The sequence below is a fragment of the Nicotiana sylvestris genome, chromosome 5 (genome assembly GCF_000393655.2).
Source record: "Nicotiana sylvestris chromosome 5, ASM39365v2, whole genome shotgun sequence".
Classification (NCBI taxonomy): Eukaryota; Viridiplantae; Streptophyta; class Magnoliopsida; order Solanales; family Solanaceae; genus Nicotiana; species Nicotiana sylvestris.
The window spans coordinates 112,142,095-112,155,109 of record NC_091061.1 but is presented as its reverse complement, the minus strand read 5'-3'; positions in this window follow the sequence as shown (position 1 = coordinate 112,155,109).

Below are 13,015 nucleotides of genomic sequence, written 5' to 3'. Positions count from 1 at the left end.
AAAGTCCATGGTAATCTGCTACGACTTACACTTTGGAATATCTATCTGCTAAAGCAACTCACCTGGTCTCTGGTGCTCATACTTCACCTGCTGACAGTTGAGGCACCGAGCTACAAATCCAACTATATCTTTCTTCATCCGTCTCCACCAGTAGTGTTGCCTCAAACCTTGATATATCTTTGTGGCACCCAGATGAATAGAATACCGCAAGCTATGGGCCTCTTCCAGAATCAACTCCCAAAGCCCATCAACATTGGGTACATAAATACGACCCTGCATCCTCAATACACCATCATCACCAATAGTCACATCTCTGGGATCACCGTGCTGAACCTTATCCTTAAGGACAACAAAATGAGGATCATCATACTGACGCTCCCTGATACGATCAAATAAGGAAGACCGAGAAACCACACAAGCTAAAACTCGACTGGGCTCCGAAAGATCCAATCTCACAAGCTGGCTGGCTAAGGCCTCAATATCCATCGCCATAGGCCTCTCCGATGCTGGTAAATAAGCCAAACTCTCCAAACTCTCTGCCCAGTGACTCAAAGCATTGGTTACCACATTGGCCTTGCATGGGTGATAAAATAGTGATATTATAGTCCTTCAGCAACTTTAACCACCTCTTCTGGCACAAATTTAGATCCTTTTGCTTGAACAGGTGCTACAAGCTCGATTGGTCAGTATAAATCTCACAAGGCACACCGTATAAACAATGGCGCCAGATCTTCAGGGTGTGAACAATGGTAGCTAACTCAAGGTCATGGACCGGATAATTCTTGTCATGTAGCTTTAATTGTTTGGACGCGTAGGCAATCACCCTACCGTCCTACATCAACACTGCTCCGAGGCCAATCCTCGAGGTATCATAATAAACCATGTAAGACCCCGAACCTATAGGCAATATCAAAATTGGGGTTGTAGTCAAAGCTGTCTTGAGCTTCTGAAAGCTCGCCTCACACTCCTCAGTCCACTGGAATGGAGCACCCGTCTGGGTTAACCTAGTCATAAGGGCTGCAATCAATGAAAACCCCTCCACAAAATGACGGTAGTAACTTTCCAAGCCAAGGAAACTATGGATCTCTATAGCTAAGGATGGTCTGGGCCAACTCTGCATGGCCTCTATTTTTTCTTCGGATCCACCTGAATACCTTCACACGATACCATGTGTCCTAGGAATGCCATGTAATCCAACCAAAACTCACATTTCGAGAATGTAGCATATAATTTCTTCTCTCTCAGAGTCTGAAGCACAATCCCTAGGTGTTGATCATGATCTTCCCGACTCCTGCAATACACCAGAATATCATCAATAAAGACAATGACGAACGAGTCAAGATACGGCCAGAACACACTGTGCATCAAATCCATAAAGGTTGTTGGGGAATTGGTCATCCCAAATAACATAACAAGGAACTAGTAATGACAATACCGAGTCCTAAAAGTAGTCTTCAGGATATTTGGCTCCCGAATTTTCAACGGATGGTAACCTGAGCACAAATCAATCTTAGAGAACACTTGTGCGTCGTGAAGCTGGTCAAATAGATCATCAATATGAGGCAAAGGATAGCGTTGCTTCACTGTAACCTTGTTCAAATGGCAATAATCAATAAACATACAGATAGAACCATCTTTTTTCTTCACAAACAAGACAGGAGCACACCAAGGTAATACACTAGGCAGAATAAAACCCTTATCAAGCAATTCCTGTAAATGATCCTTCAACACTTTCAACTCAGGAGGAGCCATACGATACGGAGGAATAAAAATGGGTTGAGTGCTCGGCAACAAATCAATGCAAAATCAATATCTCTATCAGGCGGCATGCCTGGAAGATCAGCTGGAAACACATCGGGAAAATCCCGCACTACTTGAACTGAATCAACTGAAGTGGTATCAATACTAACATCAGTCACATAGGCTAAATACGCGTCACACCCCTTTTCAACCATATGTCGAGCTTTAAGAAAAGAAATAACTCTACTGGGAGTGTGATCTAAAGTAACCCTCCACTCAACACGTAGCACACCTGGAATAGCTAGCATCACGGTTTTGGTGTGACAATCAAGAATAGCATAATGGGGAGACAACCAGTCCATGCCCAAGATAATATCAAAATCTACCATGCTGAACAATAATAAATCATTTTTGGTTTCAAAACCACTAAGAGTAACCAAACACGACCGATAAACGCGGTCCACAACAAGAGAATCTCCCACAGGAGCAAAAACATAAACAGAGGAACACAAAGAATCCCAAGGTACACCCAAATGCGGAGAAAAATAAGAAAACACATAAGAGTAAATGGAGCCTTGATCGAATAGAACCGATGCATCTCTATGAAAAACCAGTATAATAACTGGGATGACAGAATCGGAGGCAATAACCTCGGTACGGGCAGGAAGAGCATAGTATTTGGCCTGGCCTCCCCCTCTAGGGCGGCCTCTACCTCCCCGACCCCTACCTCTATATGGCTGAGCAAGTGGGGTAGCAACTGGAGCTGTAACCATAGCCTGAGAACTCTGCGGGGCACGCTGTGGCTGAGAAGTCTGTGGAGGTGCACCCCTCCCATATCCGGGGCAATCCCTCAGTGTAACGGACTGCATACTCTAAGACAATCATAGTACCCTAGCGCAAATGCTCAAACGTTGCGCGCCACACGTCCCTGAGGCTCTGAGGAACATACTCCCTCAGGAACAGATCTGAAAACTGAGTCCAAGTCAGTGAAGCAGCCTCATCCGGACTGTCTAACTCATAGGTGCGCCACCACTCATAGGCAGCCCCTCGAAGATGGAAAGTAGTGAAGGAAACCCCGCTCGATCCCGATATACCCATGGTACAGAGAATGCAGTAACACTCATCTAGAAATCCCAGAGCATCATCCGATGCTAGACCACTAAATACAGGAGGCTTGTACTTCTTGAACCTCTCAAGCTTCAGCTGCTCATCCTCGGAAGTTGCTGCCCTATCCTCGGGCTGATCACGGATTGCAGGCTGTATTGGAATAGCCTCAGGGACCTACTCAATATGCACTCACTGCTCAAGAGTGCGGGCGACGAGAGTCTGTGCTCCTCTCCCGGCCTGAGACGTAGCTGCAGCAAGGGGAAGCAACCCTACCTGAGCCAAAGTGGTGTACATGCTCATAAACTATGCCAGAGTCTCCTGAAGAGCTGGTGGTACCTCGGCAGTAGCTCGCGCCGATGCTCTGGCTACTCCACGTGCACGTCCTCGGCCTCTACCCAGGCCTCGGCCTCTACCCAGGCCTCGGCCTCTGACAGCTGCAGTAGGGGGCATGGGTGCTTGATCATCTCGGGTAGCATGTGTCCTTACCATCTGTGAGAGAATAGAAGACAGAAATTTAGAATTGTGATGTCAAAATCTCGTACGACAAGAAAAACAAATGAAGTGGAATTTTCCTAGCAGTTACATAGCCTCTCGTAGATAAGTACAGACGTCTCCGTACGAATCAGCGAGACTCTAATAAACCAACTTGTGATCCATGACTCTTATGAACCTAGAGCTCTGATACCAACTTGTCACGACCCCGGTTCTCCCTCCGTGAACCATTATGACGGCACCTAGTCTCTACGACTAGGTAAGCCTAAAATGCGGAAGGTAAATAAATTCGCAAAAGAAAATAATTTAAAACAGAAATAGAGTAATAAAACAACGTTTAAAAGTTCCGCATGGCATACGTAATATTTAACTCTCAAAATCTAATACATATGCCCAAAACCCGGAAATCCATGAATCACAAGCTAAGGATGCTACATAGTGCTCCAACTCTAGAATAGTCTAAAATAGAGCAATTATAGAAGGGCTATAACTATAAGAGAGAATGGAGAGAGAATCCTCAGTATGCGGATGCGACAGATATACCTCGATGTCTCCGAAGGGTCGCCTCGCCTCATGGATGGTATGTTTGAGTCGATGTACCTAGATCTGCACATGAAAAACATGCCCAGAAAGGGCATGAGTACACCACAGCGGTACTCAGTAAGTGCCAAGCCTAACCTCAGTCAGGTAGTGACGAGGAAGGTCAGGGCCCTACTGAGGTTAAATAAAATATAAAGTTCGACAGTATAGAACAGAGCAATATAAATAAGTACAGTAGTAAAAGTAAAACAGAATGTAAAGGAAAACAACAACGATACAGAGGCAAAGTAAGCACAGAAGGAAATATAGCTCAACACCAAATCATTACAATCGGGGATCTCCTAGGATACCGTCCTGTAGTCCCAAATATACATATCCAATAGGTCACCCAGAATACAGTCCCGTAGTCTAACTCATAGTGCGTGGGGATCTACCAGAATCTCGTTCTGTAGTCCCAAATGTAAATAGCTAGTATTGGAGGAATCTACCGGGTGCAGTCTCGTAGTTCCATATAACTGTGTAGGGGGATCTACCGGAATCCCACATCCGTAGTCCCAAATGTAAACAGACAAGGGGAGCTACTGGAATCCCACATCCGTAGTCCCAATGTAAATACATAGCGGTACTCAGTAAGTGTCAAGCCTAACCTCAGTCAGGTAGTGACGAGGAAGGTCAGGGCCCTACTGAGGTTAAATAAAATATAAAGTTCGACAGTATAGAACAGAGCAGTATAAATAAGTACAGTAGTAAAAGTAACACAGAATGTAAAGGACAACAACAACTATACAGAGGCAAAGTAAGCACAGAAGGAAATATAGCTCAGCACCAAATCATTACAATCGGGAATCTCCCAAGATACCGTCCTGCAGTCCCAAATATACATATCCAATAGGTCACCCAGAATACAGTCCCGTAGTCTAACTCATAGTGCGTGGGGATCTACCAGAATCTCGTTCCGTAGTCCCAAATGTAAATAGCTAGTATTGGGGGAATCTACCGGGTGCAGTCTCGTAGTTCCATATAACTGTGCAGGGGGATCTACCGGAATCCCACATCCGTAGTCCCAAATGTAAACAGACTAGGGGGAGCTACTGGAATCCCACATTCGTAGTCCCAATGTAAATACACAACAGCAACAGAAAAATACTAAGAAATATCAAATTCCATATTAAGGCTAACAAGTAAGTCTAGCCTAGCATATTGCACAGAATTCAGGTAAAGCGGTTTGAGCAAATGAAGAAATTAAATCACCTAGACATGCTTTCTTAAGCTACCAACATGCTTAATTGTTCAAGTAATAAAAATAGGAAAGAAAACATACTAGTAATTACTTAATGAAAAATCGGATTTTCCACAAATAGCACAAGTACGCACTCGTCACCTCACGTACAAGGCATTTCAATTAACAATAATACCAAATCCTAAAGGGAAGGTCCCCCACACAAGGTTAGGCAAGCCACTTACCTCGAACCAGCTCAAATCAATCCAAAACTACGCTCTTGCCACGAGTACTCGACTCCAAATGACCCAAAACTATTCAATTCAATTTAATAATGTAAATAAAACTTCAAGTAACTAATTCTACAATTAAATTTTAAGCTAATACATGAAATTAGGTAAAATAACCAAAACACCCCTCGGGCCCACGTCTCGAAAGGCGGTAAAATATACATTTCCAGAATCTTTCCACTCTCACAAGTTTAGTCATACAAAAAGTACCAAAATCGGACCTCAATTGGTCCCTTAAATCATCACTCAAAGGCCTCTACTTAGTGAAGCCCCAACCCACAAATTACCACTGGTTTTTCTTAATTTTTCATGCTTAAATTGATAAAAATCATTCCAATAACGAGTTTAGGGACCAAAGACCTTACCCCAATGAACTCCTCCGAAAATCCCTCTTGAAAAGTTCTTCCCGTTTGAAATATGGTGACAAATATCTAAATTTCGCGAAGGCAAGTATTTATATGTTTCTGCCCAGCGATTACCGCATTTGCGGCCCTGGGACCGCATCTACGACCCCGCTTTTGTGGACCAATGGTCGCATCTGCGACAATCACTAACTCAGCCTTATTTCTGCATCTACGACTCCCCATCCGCAGATGCAGTACCGCTCCTATGGAAACTCCACCGCTTCTGCGGCTCCTGCTGAACCTCTCCATTTTCGCTTCTGCGATGCCAAATGCCACTTATGTGGCTTCGCATCTGCGGTCGCACACTCGCAGGTGCGGTTATGACAGAAAACCAGTTGAAGCTGTAACTCCAAAATCCTTCCGCTAACCATCCGAAATCATCCCAAGGCCCCCGGGACCTCAACCAAAGGCACCAACAAGTCTAATACCACTGTTCAAACTTATACCAATCCTTAAAACACCTAAACAACATTTGAAATGACGAATCAACCATAGATTCAAGCCTAAAAATTCCAAAACTCTAAAAATACGCTTTCGATCAAAAAGTCAATCAAACCTCGTCCGAATGACCTGAGATTTTGCACACACGTCACATTCAATACTACGGAGCTACTCTAACTTTCAGAATTTCATTCCGACCCTCGGATCAAAATCTCACTATCGAACCGGAAACGTCAAAATTCGATCTCTCGGCATTTCAAGCCTAAATTAGCTACGGACCTCCAAAACACAATCCGAATACGCCCCTAAGCCCGAAATCACCCAACGGAGCTAACAGAACCATCATATTTCCATTCTGAGGCCGTCTTCATACTGTTCCGACTAAGGTCAACTTTCCAACACTTAATCTCTCATTTAGGGATTAAGTGTCCCAAAATTCTCCGAAACTCAAAACCGAACATCCCGGCAAATCAAAATAGCAGAAATAAATACGGGGAAAGTAGTTAATAGGGGATCGGGGCATAAATTCTTAAGACGACCGGCCGGGTCGTCACACATTGACAATCAATTCACCAGGTTATAACGGAGGCATAGATTTGCATGCTAAAGCAATACAACAAATCACGCAGAATGCATGACTCATACAAGAAATCACAATCGTTCCAACACCAAGATAACAATGAATAACCAAACATAATCAAATTACAGATGAAAGATTGAAGGAAGAACAATGATCATTCAAATCAACAAGTTATTGTTACATCTCGTACTTTAATAATAGGATAAGAGGTAGTAAGCTCTCATGACTTATGATTTGTTTTGAACTTCGGTCTTGCATACAAAAAGTGCTCAAGAAATTACTTAGTAGTTAAACGTGCTAGTCAAGTGACCGGTTAAAAGGAGATTAATAGTATAATTAGGAATGTAAAGGTAGACTTTACAGTCAAAAAGAAAAATATGATTAGCTTGTTATTGGTGGATTGGAATTTGAGAACCATTAGCTACGTTAATGGCTAAAGTTGACGACAAAAGAATAGCAAAGAAAATGATCAATCACCAAGGAAGGATGACTATTTATTATAAGATCCCGTGTGTTTAATAATATTGACATCGTTATATACGTTTGATATGCTATTTTGAGTGGTACATTTTTTTAAAAAAAAATTGAAAAGTATAATTTTGGATAGTTATTAATTTTACTACTTTCAAATATAATTTAAATTATACGCATAATATGAGGAAGTTTATGAGATTTTCTTTATTTTAAAGATATAAATTATTTTCTTACAAAAAAAGGATATCTTTTTACCATTTTAAGAATTTAAGCGTACGAAAATTTTTACTCTTTATAATTATATGAGAGTAGGAATATTAGAAGTTTGAGAGAAAAAAAACCAGTATCTTATCGTTATATTTTTGTTGCGATATTTGTCGTTGATAGAAGTTGACTTACTTATCTGCGTGTCTTGGTTTCGATTATATAACCATCTTTATTAACGCGAATAGTTTTAGTATTTGTTTGACCTCTAAAACAAAGTTTGTACGTAGTAATGCGCGTAAACTTTTTCACTGTAAGGAATTTAAGATTTGTTAGATATCCATTAGTGAAAACTTTATAAAAAAAATTCTAAATATTTATCTTTAAAAATGCCTCCAAAAGACATGTTAATTAAAAACTTGATAAGATGAGCTAATCAATACCTTATCTAATTAAAAATTATTTCCGATGCACTTATTTAAATGTCGAGGAGGGGGACCGAGGGACTTGGGCATTCGGAGAGTCTTCGAGATTTTAGGTATTGCAGGCGCATTAAGGTGGAGGAGGTCGTAGGGGCTTTGCGTAAGATGAGTAGGGGTAGAGCGACCGAGCCAGATGACATTCCGGTTGAGTTTTAGAAGTGTGTGAGTAGAGCAGGATTGGAGTGACTGACTGGGTTGTTCAATGTAATTTTTAGAACGAAGAGGATGCCTGATGAGTGGAGGTCGAGTACAGTGGTACCGTTGTACAAGAACGAAGGGGATATCAAGTGTTGTAACAATTATAGGGGTATCAAGTTACTTAGCCATACCATGAAAGTTTGGGAGAGGGTGGTGGAGGTGAGGGTGAGGAAGACGATGTCTATATCCGACAATCAGTTTGGGTTCATGCCGAGTCGCTCCACTAAGGAAACTATCCACCTTATTAGGAGGTTGGTGGAACAGTACATGGATAAAAAGAAGGATTTGCACATGGTGTTTATTGACTTGGAGAAAGCGTGCGACAACGTTCCTAGGGAGGTGCTCTGGAGATGTCTTGAGGCAAAGGGCGTGCTGGTAGCCTACATAAGAGCGATCAAGGACATGTATGATGGAGTTAAGACTAAGGTTAGGACTGTGGGAGGCGACTCGGAGCATTTCCTGATTGTTATTGGGATTACACCAAGGCTCTACGCTTAGCCCATTCTTATTTGCCTTGGTGATGGATGCATTGACACACCATATTTAAGGGGATGTGCCATGGTGTATGTTATTTGCTGATGACATAGTTCTAATTGATGAGACGAGGGTCGGTGTTAACGAGAGATTGGAAGTTTGGAGACAGACCCTCGAGTCTAAGGGTATCAAATTGAGCAGGTCTAAGACAGAGTACCTGGAGTGCAAGTTTAGCATTGAGTCGAGGGAAGTAGGCAGGGACGTGAGGCTTGGACCACAGATCATCCCGAAGAGAGATAGCTTCAAGTACCTTAGGCGATGATTCAGGGGGACGGAGAGATCGACGAGGACGTCACTCACCGTATAGGGGCGGGCTGGATGAAATGGATGCTTGCATCTTGAGTTTTGTGTGACAAGAAAGTGTCACTGACACTCAAAGGTAAGTTTTATAGAGTTGTGGTTAGACCAGCAATGTTGTATGGGGCAGAGTGTTGGCCGGTTAAGAACTCCCATATCTAGAGGATGAAGGTAGCAGAGATGAAGATGATGAGGTGGATGTGCGGGCACACTAGGATATACAAGATTAGGAATGAAGATATTCGGAAGAAGGTGGGCGTGGCCCTTGTGGATGACAAGATACGGGAAGCGAGGCTCAGATGGTTCGGGCACGTGCAGAGGAGAAGTCTTGATGCACCGGTAAGGAGGTGTGAGCGGTTGGTCGTGGTGGGTATGAGAAGAGGTAGAGGGAGGCCTAAGAAGCATTGGGGAGAGGTGATCGTGCAGGACATGGTACGACTGTAGATTTCCGAGGACATGGCCCTTGATAGGAAGGTCTAGAGGTCAAGCATTAGGGTTGTAGGTTAGGGGGTAGTAGAACATTCCTTACTTCATACCGGGGGTGAGGCGGGGTTGGATTAGGGTTGAACTTAGATGACTTGCAGTTTATGTTGAATCCACACTATTGTTGTTTATCTTAGCCCCGGACCTTAGATACTAGTTACTATTATTGCATGTCATTCATCTTTTGGTTGTTATGCTTCTGTTACTATTGCGGTTTCTACTGGAGTTACTAATGAATTGTCTTTTCTTGTTTTTATTTTCGTCTTTCTGAGCCGAGGGTCTATCGAAAACAGTCTCTCTGCCCTATCGGGATAGGGGTAAGGTTTGCGTACACATTACCCTCCCCAAACCCCACTTGATGGGATTTTACTGGGTAATTGTTGTTATTATTTAAAGAAAAAGTGTATTAGTACTGAGGAATTATCTGAAATTCCACGTGGCAGTTGTAGAAAGAGACACGCAAATATCTTGTATCCACAGTTTCCCTGAGCGTGGCCACCTCATTAATATTCTGTGATTCATTTTTCACCTTTTGCTGTTTTTTAGGCAGTTGCTGTATAAGTACAAGACTTTCCACTTATATAGAAAATGCTTTTCAACAGAGTTATCCATCGGCTTATATATTGGGCCTACATCACCATTTTAGCTATGGCAATATCCATAATTGATGGATAGATACGGGAGGTGAGCATTTGTCAGGACGAAACTGACACAAAATTCAACAGAAAAATAATTTTTCCAGGGGAGAGGAGTCCCATTCAACCCTACCCTCAATTAGTATGACAAATAATTACCAGAAATATGACACTATGCATTAGGAGTTAATGGAACTTACCCCTAAATGATATACATGGGATAATGTTTTTTTTCACTTAAATGGGATGATTAAGATTGATTGAGTTATGCATTTGTATATTCAGCTCTGTAAAATTTGTCTCTGCATATATCCTGGGGAAGTTTGGATTTTCTATTGATTAGCATGTGACTGTAGAAAGCACATGAAATATGGATACCAGATTTTTCCCTACTCCGATTTTGTCATCACGAGTTTTGTCACAATTGTCATGTGTTAGAAGGATTGTCCAGAGAACCGGCTCAGGTATGTTAAGGTTAACCCTTCTTTCTTTTGGCATGACCTATACGATACGAACAAAATGTGCAAATACACAAAGTCCATAAATGACTGTATTCATAGAAGTATTAGAGACATCCATGTTCCTGAATTTCCATGTGCCATATTATTATACCTTCTGTTCATGGGTCTCAGAATAATACGCAGTTGATAAAGTTTATCCAAAACGAATATTGAGATTATTACATGTTTCTATGCATTTCATTCATTTATATATGCGCATTTACCCATGACTCAGATGGGGTTATATACGCATATATATGTATATATATGTGTATGGGATACGGGAAAACGTTACGGCGTTATATACGCATCACCACCTAATCAGCTGGTATATAATGATGATTTACCCACAGTGGCTGAGATGATATGATGGGATGCCCTCAGAGGCATGATGATGTTATGGCGTTATATATATATATATATATATAGAGAGAGAGAGAGAGAGAGTATATATATAGAATATGGGAAAAGTTATGGCGTTTTATACGCACCACCACCTGATCAGCTGGCATATGTTGATGATTTGCCCACAGTGGCCGAGATGATATGATGGGATGCCCTCAGAGGCGTGATGATGTTATGACACATGTACCTATGCACGGCATGACATTCATACGCATATGCATGACACTATAAGTATTTCATGATTAACAGAATTATCCAGACTTACAAGTTGAGTCATTTATTCTATATTTCTTCCATATATTTTATGTACTTATTTATGTGCCTTACATACTCGGTACATTATTCGTACTGACGTCCCTTTTGCCTGGGGACGCTGTATTCATGCCTGCGGGTATAGACAATCAGTTTGACGAGCTTTCATAATAGACGATATTGGCAGTCGGTGAATGATCGATAAGACTCCACCTCATTCGGGGTGCAGCCGAATCTATGAGTTATCGTGTCATGGTTTTGCTACAGACTTATGAGTAGGGCGGTACCCTGTCCCATTTGATGTCAAATAATCTTAGAGGCTTTGTAGAGAGAGGTTCATTTTGTATAGTATATCAGAAGCCTTGACGGCCCATATGTATACATGTTTTAAGAAATAAAATGGTTTTAGTGGTACAATATTGTCCACTTATAATTATACATTACGAGTTGTTGCCATGTTGCCCCATGATAGTTACAAAAGGAATGAATGTGTTTCAGAGTGGTTCGCTCGGGCTAGTACGGCACCGGGTGCCAGGCACACCTCCCAAGGTTGGGGTGGGACAGTTATTCCAACATGGAGTGTACAATGAACATCACAACTATGGTACTGTCTATCACGACCCAATTTCCATTTCGTTGGGTTTCGTGATGACACCTAGTTTTAGAGACTAGGTAAGCCTAACATTTACTGAATATTAACCATAATAAAGAAAGTTTAATAGCTTCGACATAGAAATCTTTATAGAATATACATTTTTCTAAAACCAGTGTTTCAAGTCATAAGATCTACAGAGTTTTGCTACAACTTCTAAACACAACTGTATGGAAATAAGTACAACAGTGTGAATACAAAATAGGAAGGAGACTCTAAAGCTTGCGAACGCAGCAGCAGGGTTACCTTGAGTCTCCTCGGCAAGAATCCGCAAAACTATTATCGAACAATACCTGGATCTGCACAAAAATATGCAGAAGTATAGTATGAGCACACCATAGTGATGCCCAGTAAGTATCAAGACTAGCCTCAGTAGAGTAGTAACGAGGGACAGTCAAGACACCTATTGGTCTAATAAACAGAACATGACATTTATATAGAGACTACGCGATACGGCTAACAATACAGTAATTACAATAAGGAAAGAAAGCAGCAAGTACTCAACGGAACACCATAAGGAAAACACAGAAAGGTAAGCGAGGATACAACCCAAATCCAAAATCACAAATACAGTAAAGACAAGTCATGACTTAACAACTACGATAGCTTTCACCTTAAGTCTTAACCAGCAAGCGTCAATCAAATAGTCAAACCTTTCAAGTGATAACAATATTTCGAAGTAGACTTCCTTCAAATAAATATTCTTTTAAAAAGAGTTCTTTCAAAATAAATGTTTTTCGAATATAATCTTTTCAATCAAATATTCATCGAATATAAGTCAGTCTGTGACATTTCAAAATAGTTAATTAAAAATAAGTACCTTAGAATATAATCTTTTCAAATAGATAACCTTCGAATATAAATCACCCTGTGACACCTCATCTCATAATCATACAATACGGGTCTCAATACCTGAACCCTAACACTTGGCATCCTATGCCCTCATCACACCTCCTAATCATACTAACAACTCACGTGCCCAAAAGAGTCATTTTCACATGGAAGGCAAATAACAATGGTGTGCATCTATACTCAGAAATTTCAAGAAACCTCCTATTCGATAAGGGTGCTTAGCCACGTGTATTC